We start from the raw sequence: 15,344 nt of genomic DNA, 5'->3' as shown, positions 1-15,344 counted from the left end.
ATATCTATACATCTATACATCTATATATCTGTATCTGTATCTGTATATATATATATATATATATATATATATATATATATATATATATATATAGTTTGCATTATCCAGATTCAGATATCTCTCTCTTTCTCTCTCTCTCTCTCTCTCTCTCTCTCTCTCTCTATCTATATGTGTGTGTGTGTGTGTGTGTCATATAAGGTGTGTTCAACAGCAAACAAAGTCAACCAGTGAATCTGCTGTCAATTGTCTTCCAACATGGTCATTATAACCATGTTACAATATGAAGTAGTATCAACAGTTTACCAAAAGCTTCCTACTTAAATTTCTTTCAAAGGTGTGTGTCACCTGTGGCCTTCCCATCATAACTACTCAGCAAAATCTCCAGTTATGTTTTTGCTCCACACATACACACAGAGTGAGCTCTCAGTAGGAAGAGCTCACTTTTACTTTAATTAGTGTTTAAGGTTCATGAGGCATGTCTTATTGTTTCAGTTCATGCACAGTAAAACTGTCAAATCCATTCAACAGTCCTCATTGGGAAATGTGTCTGCAAAACAGTTAAGAAATATCAAGAGGCAGCACAACAGAGTTTATTTGGACTTTTACACACATAATAAAGACCTCAAAACAAACAGTCTCATTAAAAGACATCATACAATCACAATCTAAAGAAAAAAGAAAGTAAACTTACAAAAAAACAGTACACAAAATACAAAAACAGTAAAAACTATACAATATGCTAATTTACATGATGTTGGAGGGGTGAAGAGTAGGATCCTGTGGGAGAGAGAAAAAACATGGACAAATGAAATGTTAGACCAGACCAGTCCACAACTAAACAGTAATTGTCACACTAAAGAATACAAATTGATCATATGATCAGTGACTACATCAGACACATCATTAGCTGATATATGTGAAAATATGCATTTAGCTGTTTTTGTAGGACACAGACGTCCTTAGGTTGATAGCAAGCTGGGGGAAAATACAAAAACTCAAAACCTAAACATCATCATCATCATCATCATCATAAAGAGGAGGAATCCAATCAGTAAATAAATCAGTTGGGTTTTCAACATCTGACAGAAGACGAGTCTCAGCCAGAGAGGCCATCTGGTGTGTGATTGACCTATAGACCTTACAATGACACTTCTAATGCAGGGAATAATACAACATCCAATCAGACTGAACACGCTCGCACCAATAAGGATACCAGTGATTCCTTGCAGTAGCGATGAATGGGCTTAAAATAACATCTGTAGCACGACGAGGTTCAAACCTCAGCTATGGCTTTCACCACCTCCAACTCCAAATGCGTGTCGGGCAGTCCCATTAAACTGCAGCACAAAGTTTTCAGATATTTCTTGCAGAAAATCCTCTTCTGGTCCTGCTTTCTGATTTCTGTAGAAGAAAGGCCTTGTTTAGCCGTGGCTAAAATAATCTGTGAGGTTCCAAAGACATTTTGGTTTGGTTGTGAAAAAGAAGATGAAAACAAATGGATGCCAATAATTATGTCCATCATATGTTTTATGTCTGTAAATTTGATTTGACTATATGGAAGCATTTTTGTTGTTGTTCAATAACTCTGGACGTTTTATTAAATATTGTGATTCTACAAAACTGCTTGATTTCCATTTATTTGTGAAGCTATTCTAAACTGTACTTAAAATTCAGCAGTGCCAATAACTTTGAGCAGGACTGTAAATAAAAGAAGATATTTATTAACATGACATAATCAATACACAAACAAATTTGTCAAAAGTCCTGAACATAGACACTTTCAAAAAATCCAAAATATACATTTCTTGTATCTTGTGAACAGCTATATCACAGTCCATCAGCCAACAGCCCACCATACAAATCAAGTGACAATTAACGAGGCATCAGCTCCGAGCCTATGCATGGTAATGTTATCAGGATGTTAGCATGGACTCTGCAGGCTGTACCAGAGGCACATGCTTTAACACACAGTGTGAAGTATCCATGCTGTGTAGTGAATAAAACAGTAGAACTATAGATAACAAGTACACTGATTAAGACAGAGCATTCACCTGGGTCTTCTTCATGCAGCATAGCACATATGTTTGTCATGATGTAAAGCAATAAAGAAGAAAACAGGGCAAAGAAAAAATGAAATGAGAAATGTTCTCTTGCATTGTAATGTTTGTCTAACAACCATCTTCAGTAGTTTCAGCCACAAAGTGATCATGAGTACTTCAGTGCTGTAAAAGCAGAAAATCTAATAGTACCTATTCACATACAGCCCCACTTTAAAGGTGTGACTGTAGAGAGCGTTTGTAGCCGTGGAATAACTGAAGCAGACACACACACACGCACACACACACACACACGCACAAAAGCCAGCACACAGGCTAAACAGGACTGAGGTCAGAAGACCAAGTCTCCCCACCACAAACCGTTAAAAAAATAAATAAATAAAAAATGTTTAAAAAAAAATACATGGAGTTAACCATTCACTTATATTGTCTGTAAATTTTAATGTTGCAACAAGACAAGACATCTGCTGCTGAGGGTCCACGTTAACTGTGTGAACCAATCACAGTCGGAAATCCAACGTATATGTGGTGGAAAAATACTTTCCTCCCTTTGAGAAGTGAAATAGAATTCTTTAGACAGTTATTGTCTTTTGATGCTTTATTATAAAATAAGGTTTACAGAGTAATCCATTTGTGCAGAAAGGACAGAGCTCACGCAGCATCAAATGCTACAGAGGTCTGACCCCAGGTTACAAGTTCCAAGAGTACTTATGCCTGTTTCTCACATACCAGCATGGCAAGGATGGCAGGGAGACAAAATAATCTGAAGGTCAAATAATAGAGATAAGTTGTAAGTTGTGCTCGGAGACACCGGAGACATAACAGGTGTCCTCACAAAGTACAGTAAACAAAGTACATTAGGCCACTACAGGTCATGTTATATGTACTTCACCCAGAATTGAATATACGAGTTCATGAGAATATACGAATACTTGATAAAAGAGTATATGGTTATATGATAAATTGGCATTACAATTCCCCCTTTGGCCATAAAATGGCCACACCAAAGTATATACAAATTGATCATATGATCAGTGACTACATTCCTTTGGGTTTAAGTAAACACATCATTAGCTGCTAAATGTTAAAATATGCATTTAGCTGTTTTTGTAGGACACAGACGTCCTTAGGTTGATAGCAAGCTGGGAAAAATACAAACAGTCAAAACATCAATATCATCATCATCACAAGTCTCAGCCAGAGAGGCCATCTGGTGTGTGACTGACCTATCAATAGACCTTACATTGTTGCTCTTGTTGGTGACACAGAGCTTTACTCTGTAGTCACTTGGTTGGAGCTTGGCATGCTACTGGTGGAGGAGGGCGCTCTTTCACCCCTCACTCTTATATTGCAGACGGTTCCACCGCAGCTGCAGGTAAGGGGCAGCGCACGGCGTGCACCCCAGTTGTCTTCCTCAGCGTCTGGATGAGTCAGTTTTCCCTAGACCATTATTCTGGGTCTAAAGAATTTATGTGGCCTCCTTTGCTTTGATTCTCTGGTGGCTGGTTGTCGGCCTTTGGTTCAGGAACCCGTTTGCAGTGGCTGGCGTGTACCCATGTGGCCTTCTCCGCAACCTTTCCAGCTGTCTCAGTGGTCAGCAGAACCTGGAACGGGCCCTGGAATCGCCTTGGTTTCCAGTGACGGCGTCTGTGGTCTTTGATGAGAACCCAATCTCCAGGCTGTAAGTTGTGGAGGACTGCTGTGGCTGCAGATGGCAGGGCACTTTTCACCTGTGAATGTAATGCTGACAAGGTTGTAGACAAGTTGGCACAGTATCTCAACATAGCATCATCACATGCACCTGTGGTAAGGGGAGGGCGCCTAACTGGACCTACTGGATGATATGAACAATGATGACGTATGTCATACCCAAGATAGTCTGACACTTCTTTCAGGGCTTGGTTGACAAAACCTGGTCCATTGTCACTGCTGATGACTGAAGGAATTCCCCACCTAGGAATAATTTCAGTTAGCAGTGCTTTAGCCACAGCTCCAGCATCCTGTTTGGAAGAGGGGAAAACTTCAAGCCATTTGCTGAACATGTCAACAATTACAAGACAGTATCTTTTCCCTTCACTTGGTGTTAGTTCAATGAAATCCATCATTAAATGATCAAAGGGTTTGTCAGGAGGTGGATGACCAGCAGGTGGCATATGAAGAGCCCCTGATGTATTGTTGGCTGCACAAATGATGCATTTCCTGCAAAAGTCCTGTGCAAAAGTTGAAAAAGCACGTGTGTACCATGATGAATTAACAGCAGCACACATTCCCCCTTTGCCCACGTGGTCTCTCCCATGGGACAGTTTAGCATAACAGAGGAAAAGAGCACGTGGCAAACAAGGTTTGTTATCTGGACCCATCCACACTGAGTCTTTAAATGTGGCACCTGATTTTGACCACATGGTGGAAAGAGACTGCAGAACAGAAACATCAGCAGGTGAGCAGGTGTCAGGAGTGTTAGACAACATCAAACAGTTAACCGTGAAAGGTGAAGCAGACAATGCAGCAGCTTTAGCGGCTGCATCTGCTGCAGCATTTCCTGTAGAAATAGAGTCAGAACTGTTAGTGTGAGCTTCACATTTAATCACAGAGATGGATGCTGGAAGGAGGATGGCATCCAGCAATGCAGACACAAGTTTATGGTGTGAGATGGGCTTGCCAGAAGATGTAAGAAATCCTCTATGTCGCCAGAGGGCCCCAAAATCATGCACCACTCCAAACGCATAACGCGAGTCTGTGTAAATATTCACAGTTTTACCTGAAGCCAGTTTACAGGCTTCAGTCAGAGCTACAAGTTCTGCAGCTTGTGCTGAAAAGTGTGGTGGCAGTTTGCCACTGAGCAAAATGTCATGTGGTGTCACTATTGCAAAACCCACTGGAGCAGCACCTGTGTCCACGTTGCGAGACGCCGAAGCGTCCACAAACAGCTCCATGTCTGCATTTGGTATGGGCTGAGTGGAAAGATCTGGTGTGGGTGTGCAAACTTCATCAAGAATCTGAAGACAGTCATGTGCTTCTCCATCTGCTGCAGTTGGGGGGAGAGTTGCTGGATTAAGTACACTGCATCTTTTAACAGTAATGTTAGGCATATCAAGCAAAGTAGTGTGATATCTTAACCAGCGCTGTGCAGAGAGATGAGAGGTCTTCTGTGTGTGCAGAATGTGAGCAACAGCATGAGGAACCATAAGAGTCAAATCTCCATAACCTACAATATCATGTGATGCAACCACAGCCTTCTCTGCTGCAGCTACAGCACACAGACAGAGAGGGAGACCAGCGGCAACAGCATCAAGCTTGGTGGAAAAATAAGCTACAGCTCTCAGTCTACCCCCATGTTCCTGTGTCAAAACAGAGGACATGTATCCGTCCTTCTGCTCAACAAACTGAGTAAAGGGAAGGTCAGGGTTTGGCAGTCCCAGTGTGGGAGCAGCCTTTGTCAGTTTGGTCAGTCCAGGTCAGTTTGTCATGTGCACAAAGATTGTTACCATGAATCATGGAAGAGAGAGGTGCCTCTCTCTGAATAATTTAGTATCCACTGTCTGCCATATGACGTCATGCCTAAGAAACTCATCCTTTGCTTTTTGGTGATTGGTTTTGGTACAGATTGAACTGCTTCAATACGTTTGGGAGAGAGAGATTTGCCCTCTGCTGTGATCACATGTCCAAAATATGTAACACAAGTTTGAGCAAACTGCAGTTTTGACAAGCTAGCTTTATGGCCATTGTTTGCTAGGTGTTTTAGCAATGCTATTGTATCTGTTTTACATGCTTCCTGTGATGGACTACAAATCATCAAATCATCAACATACTATAACAAGACCTCCATCAGACTGAGGGCCTCCCGCCCTCAGTCTGATGGAGGAAAAGACGGCTTGTCGTTCCCCTTTTGGGCTTTGGGACAGTCTTTACGCCAGTGTCCTTGCTGGCCACACAAATAACAAACATCTGGATCATATGGTTTGGCTACCCGGAGCACCTCTGCCTCGTCCTCGTCCACGTCTTCTGCCATGTCCTCTGCTCCTGCCTCTGTCGGTCAGCCCTGTCATGGCTTGATACATAGTCAGCTGAGCTTCTTCCAGTTTCTTCTGCTCTTTTTCATGCAGTTGATCTTCTGCATGTTCAGCATATTGCAGTATGTCCTGTAGACATGCTGTTTTCCACGAGATGCAGGTCTTCTTTACTCCAGCTGCTATTTCTGGTTTCATACGTCCCAGAAAATGTTCTTTCAGGTGGACCTCATAAGGTTGAATCGGGTTTACTCCCATCTCCCCCCTCGTCAGTCCACTGTGTATGTCAAAAGCAGCAGTGAGACGCGCCAGAAAAGTGCTGCATGACTCAGTGGATCCCTGTGACAGGGAGGTGATGTTTGACAGATTCATTCTCATAGGAAAATCTGTTTTACATGCATTGATCAGTTCAGTCACTGCAGTTTTGAAGTGCACATTGCTCTCAGCTTGCCAGTCAGGTTCGGTCAGTCGTGGAGCCATTCTGGCATCTGTGAAGAAGTCGGAGATCTTATGAAAGTCATGTTTCAACATTTTGCTGATCAGCCGTCTCAGTTCTGTCATTGTGGGTCTGTATTCTTTAACAAAGTGCAACAACTGTCTCTGGAACTGAGTCAAATTGTCAACTGGGCTGCAGACATGGGCCATGGCTTCTGCAACGTCTTCATCAGTCCAAGGTCTGAATACCAGTATTGGACCTGAGGCTCCAGCTGCCTCCAGCATTGGAAAAGCCCCCACTCCTCCTTGTTGGGCCCTCAATGCTTTTCCCTTCAGCCTGTCTGACTGTCGTATGGGTGAAGGCAGAGATGGAATCGATGTCTTTGATTTAACTGAATCCTCCTTTTGGAAGGTTGATTCAGGCTCTGGTGCCGTGGGGCCGCTGTCGGGACCATCTTCCCCAGCTGCCTCTCCGATGCCGTCTCCTGGGACAGGGGCGTAAGGAGGGGGGGCGGAGTCCAGGTCGGGATCCAGCTGGAATGGATTTTGTGATTTTCGTACCTCGGACAAAGAAGGATACAAAGTGTTAGTGTGTTCAGGTTTTTTGTCCTCTTTTTGTGTCTGTGCTCTTAATCTTCTCCTTCTTTCCCTCTCCTCTGCTTCTTTTCTCCACATGCTATATGCCTTCCAGTCTGCTTTAAACTGTTCATGCTTCTCTGGTTTATGTTTGGACAAAGCTGCATGCTGCTCCGCACTTTTTTTTTCCTTTTGCCTCCAAACATGTCTTCAATTGATCCAATTGTCTCAGGCTAAAGCTGCCATTTCCTGGAAACCCCAAATCAACCCATTGTTTGAACTGATTCATGCTTCCAGGATTTTTCTCCATCATCAGTTTTATTATTGGTGGGAGGATTTTGGGAGTTGCCTCCACTTTGGACTTCACCTTACTCTGACTTTTACCCATCCTTTATCTCTGATTATTTTGTCTCTTGTATTCACAGAATAAACTGCTCCACTGTCTCCAGCAGATACACCAGAAATCCTCAAATACTACAATAATAACCAAGACACGTCTGTCTGCAAGTGCTTATGCGAGATATACCGGTTTAATTCCCTGATTAACTCTGCAAAGTTTCACAAGCAACATCAAGACACTTCTCATCGTGTGTGATTCTTTCCCTTTAAATCCTTTGGGATTGGAGCGATGACCGGGCTCCGTCTGAGGACAGCTTCTCACCCACAGGGAGGAATCTTTCTTTGCAGCCGGCTTTCTGTCTTTCCAACAGAGTCCAGATCACACGTCCAATCCCATCCTCGTCGCCACGTTTGTGGTGGAAAAATCCTTTACTCCTGATGAGAAGTGAAATAGAATTCTTTAGACAGTTATTGTCTTTTGATGCTTTATTAAAAAATAAGGTTTACAGAGTAATCCATTTGTGCAGAAAGGACAGAGCTCACGCAGCATCAAATGCTACAGAGGTCTGACCCCAGGTTACAAGTTCCAAGAGTACTTATGCCTGTTTCTCACATACCAGCATGGCAAGGATGGCAGGGAGACAAAATAATCTGAAGGTCAACAAATAGAGATAAGTTGTAAGTTGTGCTCGGAGACACCGGAGACATAACAGGTGTCTTCACAAAGTACAGTAAACAAAGTACATTAGGCCACTACAGGTCATGTTATATGTACTTCACCCAGAATTGAATATACGAGTTCATGAGAATATATGAATGCTTGATAAAACAGTATATGGTTATATGATAAATTGACATTACACTGGCTTTTTATGGCCCAAATGTTGCCGTGGGCTACACCAGTCAATGGTGTGACTCTGAGACTCAACAGCTGGAAACAAGACAACAGAAAAAGAGCAAGACTGGAAATAGAAACATCTATTGCAGACTATATCCTGTAATTCCACAGTGGTTCAAATGTTAAATTACTCAGAGGAACGGTGGATATTTCATTCCCCACCTGCTCCTGTGATGTTAATCCCATCATCATCATTGTTGAAGGCACAACAGAATAAATACCATTTACCTGTTGTCAGGGAGTGGAGGCAGAAATGTCAGAGACAGATATCTGAACAAAGAACATCTGCACAGATACTCACACACTCACCCAGATATTCTGGGTCATTCAGCCCCATGATACTCACAGTGACAGATCCCAGAGTGTGGAAAAGGCTGGAAGTGTAGCACAGTGTCTGAGACTGTCCCTTTAAGACGCCAACCAGGTGTCTCCACACACAACGTAGCATCTCCTGCATAAATGAGTGCATACACACACTCAGATATATATAGTAAGCAAGAGAGCTGCTTACTACAATATACTAGAGAGGATAAACATGTCTGAATAAATAAATGCATAAAATTCATACCTATTAGTCATAAATAAAGTGACAATAATTAAAATGTAAAAAAAAATAGCTTTAATAAGGAAGAAGCTGAATTTATAGCTCTGCCTAAAAAGCCCAAACCAGCTCTAAAACAGATAAATGTCTGTATGTTTCCACCTACAGACGACACTGACACAAACAAAGACTCTAAACTTACACTGACCTCAATGCTTTTCACACACACTGAATCCATCCACAACTGAGCCCTGACAATACTCAGCCAGACCCAAACTCCAATGCACCTGGATACAGAACAAAGCCCATCTAAACTGAGCTGAAGACAGGCCTGCACTTCCAACACTCACCCTAGGACTCTCTCTCTCTCTCTCTCTCTCTCACACACACACACACACACACACACACACACACACACACACACACACACACACACACACACACACACACACACACACACACACACACACACACACACACACACACACACACACACACAGAAATGAATGCATGCATGTGTAGAAACACTAAACAATGTTAACCAACAGGCAACATCTCACCTGGTCTATCATGACCCTCCAAATAAGCTCTGCCATCCTGCAAGAGAAACACAAACAGGAAGCATCAGCACACAAACCACCTTTGAAACAGCCCTTGATGTTTTTTTTCTAATCCACTTACCACAAAGAGCTCTGACAACACACAACAGCCACAGTGTGTCCCTCACTCCCACAGGATGGCGCTCTATCCTCACCAGCAGCACCTTCACTGGCTCCACCCCACATACACCTACAACACACACACACACACACTAAAATTAGTGCATGCATAAGTGTAGAAACACTACAATGTGGCTCTTGCTCACCTGGTCTCAAATGGTCCTCTCACTCAGCTCCTCCCTCCTGCTGAAAAACACAAAGACATTGGTTTTAGATACTAATCAAGTCAGTCCTTGAACTTGTAATATTTTGCTTGACTTCCAGCTGCAGCAGGGGCCTTACCTGAGATCACAACTGCATAATGTGCTTCCACATACCAACACTGGTGCAACAGCCTGGAAATAGCAAACATACACTCTAAACCTAGTTGGACCCCAGTGCCCCCCCAGAACTAATCTAAGCCCCATCTAAAGTGCATTAAAGAAAAAAGCAGGCACTTCCTTCTTTCGGATTTTAATACAAACATTCTCTCACTCAGACATGGATGCATGCATACTGGTAGAAACACAGCACAATGTGGCCTTCATGCACCTGGTCTCAAAGGCTCCTCTGGATCAGGTCTGCCCACCTGCAGCAAAAGCCTCATCTAAGCTGGAGCCCCACTCAGCCAGATGCAGCTACCTGCTGAACACAAAGGAACAAAAAAAAAAAAAAACAATAAAAAAACAATAAAAAAATGATGTGTGCCTCCAACAGTGGAGGCACAGATAATAGTTGATTCCCAGCTTTAGTTTTTGGCAGTGGACCCACACAATCAGTGAGGACTTTATCAAACGGCTCACCTGTCACTGGAATGGGATGCAAGGGAGCAGGGGGATCACCTGGTTTGGTTTGCCAACAACCTGGTATACATGGCAGGAACAACAATAGTTAACATCAGACTTGAGTCCTGGCCAAAAGAAATGTTTAAGGACTCTGTGATAAGTTTTTGTAATGTCCATGTGTCCTGACCAAGAGTGGTCATGAGCTAAAGAGAGTACCTGTGTGTGGTAGACTGTAGGGACAACAACCTGTAAGGTCACGCTCCAGTCCTCACCAGCCCAGCGACGCATCAACAAGCCACCGTCAAGAAGGTAAGCCACTTTCTTTTTCTGAGCCTCTTCCTGCTCAACAACAGAAGAGAGACATTTTGAGAGAGTGATATCAGTGTTTTGGGCTGAAATAAACTCTTTTCAGGTGGAGAGAGGTGACACTGACTGATCAGGCTGGCTCTCTGCCTCAGTAAAGTGGCTGTCAGGGGACTGCCCTGTGACTAGGAAAGAATCAGACAGGTCAAGGTCATTATTCCTCGATGGGGCCCTGGTAACCACAAGTCAAGTCAATCCCTTTTACTGGTAAAGCTGGAAGGACTGCAACTTTAAAGAGCCCACTGACCAGAGGAGACTGAAGATGTATGTTATGCAATGGAGCAGAGACAAATTTCATCCCCACACCCTGAACAGCTGCACTCAAGCCTCAATATGACATAGCCTCATGCTGTTGGAGATTAGAGGGTTGTTTATGCTTTAGTGATAGGCAATCAGCTATGAAGTGAGCTTTTTTCTGACAGTAGAAGCACTCAGGATGTACACGGGGAGGTGACCATGGACCCCTAGCCTTTTCAACCTTTTCAACAGGAGGGTGACCAGAACTAGACCCCGCTGGGCGTGACATAGGAACTTTGTCTGGGCGAGAAGATAAAAACACATTTTTGTGTGTCAACACAGATTCATCAGCCAGCACAGCTGCTTTTGACAAAGTGTTAACCTTCTGTTGATTTAAGAATACCAGCATTTTCTCTGGCAATGAATTCTTAAAGTCTTCCAACAACATTAGCTGACAAAGAGATTCCAAATCATTTGTGACATTACTAGAAGCACACCATTTATCAAAGAGAATTCCCTTTTCTCATGCAAATTCAACAAAGGTTTGCCCACTGGACCTTCTATGGTTCCTGAATCTCTGTCTGTAGGCCTCTGGAAGCAGCTCATAAGCACGCAGTATGGATTCTTTAAGCACATTATAACACAAGCTATCTGTTAACGACAAGGAAGACACAACCTCCTGTGCCTTACCTATGAGCTTGCAATGAAGCAGGACAGGCCACATCTCCTCAGACCACTTTAGTGCTGTAGCAATCCTCTCAAATGCTGTAAAACAGGAGTCAACCTCCACCTCCCAAAATGTGGGCACCAAGGATATATTCCTACTCACATCAAAGCTTGGCTTTGTCAGGACCAGTGGAGATACAGAATTGTCAGACCCTTGTGAAATCTGCACAGAAGAAATTTTCATGGCCTCCAATTCAAGCTGGCGTAACTTAATCTCTTTTTCAGCCTCTATCTCCAACTTGCAAACTTGTAGTCTAAGGTCATAATCCGCTCTACGTACCCTCTCCTTTTCCTGTGCTTCCAGCTGGAGACGAGCGATTGTGACCTTGATCCTTGCATCTGAACTGGAGCCAGACGACCCTGGGGAAAAAGGGTCAAAGCGAGGAAAAGTGGCTGGAACAGCTTCACTCTCAATCCTAGCACCTCGGGGTGTATCATGTACAGCCTGTTCCCTTTTACCATCAGAAAGAGAGGAAACACTTGGACCAACAACTTCCTCCCCTAACTCAGCTGAAACAGGGTTAATAGGAACAAGCAGAACCTTCAACTCAGCAAGTTTTTCCACTGTGTTTTGAATTTCCTTTTTAAGACTAGTTTTCTGGACAGGGATGCCATAATGAGCTGTTATACAAAGCAAATCATCTTTACCACATGAATGAACTTTTTCAATGCAAGGATTATCAATGAAGTCCTGTAAGTCAAACATCCTTCTTACACAAATACCAAACTACAAGGACTCTTCAAAATTCTTTGGTTGGTTTGTATTGACACTGGGAAAAAGTATCCCTGAGGAGACCCCACTTGTGTTCCAACCTTAGTTGGTGGAAGCTCGGGATTTCAGCTCTGTAACACAAACAAAACAAAATGGAAAAAGTGGGGGAGATGTGGACCAGTGGTTGTGCCAAACAAAACCAAAAAAAGTTCCAATAAAACCAGGCCTAGATTACTGACTACCTGAGAAAACAAAGGAAACAAAAGACCTGGCTGAGCTCGCTAAAAAGATAAAGAGAACAAAATACAGGGGGGTGGCACCAACTAGGGGTGGTGAAAAAAAAATCGATTATTGATTAATCACGATTATATTATGGACGATTATGAATCGATTATTAAATTTCCAAAAATCGATTTTTTTTTTTATTCATTTTTTTTTGTAATACACAGCAGTGACTCTCCAGTTACTGGCTGTCATACAGGATTTAACCTCAAGGCGGAGCTGTTGAGTAACAGTCATAACAAATCACCCCGTAACAGAACCAGCGAGCGAGCTTACTATGCTCGGCTCCAGCTCTGCCTCGACCCCGACGGATAAAGCGATATAGAAAACGGATGGATGGATGGATGAGGGCTCATGTGTCGCACTTCCATCTAGAGGAGGCTGCGTGGGCTAAAGACAACTGCCTGAAGCCTCATTCCACTGAATCAACACACACAACGACAAAAGTAGCCCCGGTGAAAGACATCGAAAACTAGGGTTAGGGTTAGCTAACCCTAACCCAAAAAACTAATTTGGAAGTTACAGCTATACTACACAATACTGAAGGTGCTTTGAGATGTTTCTTGATAAAAGAGAAGTTGAGTAATTCAGCAGCTGTTTTTTTTTAATGGTGAAATATGTTTATGGTATATTTTGGATTACTGTTGTCAAATGGAAACTCAATAATCGATTAATAATCGAATCGAGACCTCAATAATTGTAATCGAATCAGGAAATTGGCCCAATTAACCACCCCTAGCACCAACCAATAATCCTACTGTGTTTATACAACAATTCCTACATGCTGCTAAATGTACAAACACCCACTACACTTATTCTACTGCATGATGCCACCAGAGGAAACAGAGGGAGAACCATCCCTGTGCCCTCCTTTTATCAACTGGCCTCACGTGTTGATTGGTCAGGCCACATCACTTGGATTGCTCAGGTGAGCCCAGGCTGGATATCTGCACCTGGAACACTGTGAAGCAGGGCAGGGGAGGAGAAAGAGGAAAAAAAACACACACACAGGCCATCCAGGCACGTAACAGCTGTATGTGTTGTGTATGCTCACACACTGAGACACACACACAGAGAAATGAATGCATGCATATCTGGAGAAACACTGACCAACATGCTCTCTCTCACCTTGTTTCTCATGGTCCTCTGGATCAGCTCCTCCATCCTGCACAGGACAAACACACTCTACATCAGATCCAGGTACAAACAGTCAAACCTATTTGAAACATTCTGCTACACTTCCACATTCAGCAGGGGGCGTACCTGAGCTCCACCCTGGATATGGCCTCATCCAAGTTGGAGCCCCACTCAGCCACATACACCTGGAAAGAGAGAGACATTAATGGATATGTGTAAAAACACTGAACATCTGTCACTCTATCACATCTGGGTTTAAACTCAGCCTGGCGTCCACACACCACAGTCTAAAAGTCACAGTGCCAAACTCTAACATACATGTGGTCATACCAAACAAATCAGACATATAAAGCCAACTATTACACACATCTACTTATTTAATTCATGTCTAAAGTCAAAGTGGTACAGCTAATGGTTACCTATAAGTCTTACTATTGCATCCAACAGCTCACAGTTTAAACTCTTACACTATGGCACCCAGACACCACAGGCCAACAGCCAAAACATACAGCTCTCTAACATAGGTTTGGTCTGTTTAAACAAGAAAAGGACAGAGTTGTTAAAAGTCTATCAAGTCTAAGTGGTGCATCTAACACCTCACAGTTTAAAGCCTGAGAATCTGACATCCACACAGCACAGCCTGCACTGTTTCATCTACATATTAACTATTTGTGTAAAAATTGACCTAAAACTCAAATTATTACAACTACATTTACTCTCTGGCAGTCCTCACAGATGGCTGTAAACAAAGAAAAGTCCTGTACCTAAGGCTGAAATGTTAACCTGAAGTGTGGAGCCAGTCACCAAGATTAAACACAGCACAGTCTCAAAATCAGTTGGTGCATTGCAAAATAAGCAAAGTCAACAAGCAGACAACCATTGGGTACAAATCAAGCCTTTAATTTGTAATCACCCTCCACAACCCCAGATGCAATTCTTCCTCTTCATGTCCCAGGACACACACCAACTGCCTCTGACCCAACGCTTCCTGAATTGAAGACAGAAACAGAGACAGTGAGACACAAATGAACCCTGAAATGTAAAAGAAAAACAAAAAAAGAAAAGACTGAGCGATGTTGAGCAACATGCTTGCTCTTACCGTGTCTCTCGTGGTCCTCTCCATCAGCGGCTCCATCCTGCACAAAGAAAGTAAACATGAGCCACAGGGAGAAAGAAAGTCTAACCTTGCATTTTGAAACATTTAGCAAAACCTCCAGATGCAGCAGGAGGCCTACCTGAGCTCCACTTTGACTGTGACCTCCTCCATGAGCTTCATCAAGACAAACCTGCAGACCCACGCCACAATTGGAGCCCGACTCCACCAGAACCTGTTAAACACAGACTCACACCTACAGGCCCAAGCGCAGCACCTAAACACCGAGCCACACAGCTCCATCAACAATACACAACTACTGACAGCTTCTACATCAAGAGCCAACTACATCTAACACACACAATAAACCTACACTGACCCATGTGACCTCCACACATTGACAACTACCCACAACCACATACATAACACAGAGCTACAAACTTCAACCCATGCTTCCA

The 15,344-nt window shown here is 43.1% G+C and overlaps 1 protein-coding gene and 1 long non-coding RNA gene across 2 annotated transcripts in view; both read right to left on the bottom strand.

The window, feature by feature from the left end:
- The window catches only part of LOC121175582 (transmembrane protein 94-like), an 847,517-nt gene that overhangs the window by 795,631 nt on the left and 36,542 nt on the right, over window positions 1-15,344 (bottom strand). The window lies entirely within an intron of this gene.
- On the bottom strand, window positions 10,135-14,765 carry LOC121201072. Its single transcript, XR_005896593.1, has 4 exons — window positions 14,707-14,765; window positions 11,988-12,022; window positions 10,355-10,414; window positions 10,135-10,193 (listed from the first exon to the last, which is right to left on the bottom strand). It is a non-coding gene; the product is annotated as an uncharacterized LOC121201072 (long non-coding RNA).

Source organism: Toxotes jaculatrix, chromosome 21, assembly GCF_017976425.1.
Source record: "Toxotes jaculatrix isolate fToxJac2 chromosome 21, fToxJac2.pri, whole genome shotgun sequence".
Taxonomy (NCBI): Eukaryota; Metazoa; Chordata; class Actinopteri; family Toxotidae; genus Toxotes; species Toxotes jaculatrix.
Note: the sequence above shows the minus strand (reverse complement) of the source record. Positions and strands in the feature narration are given on the sequence as shown.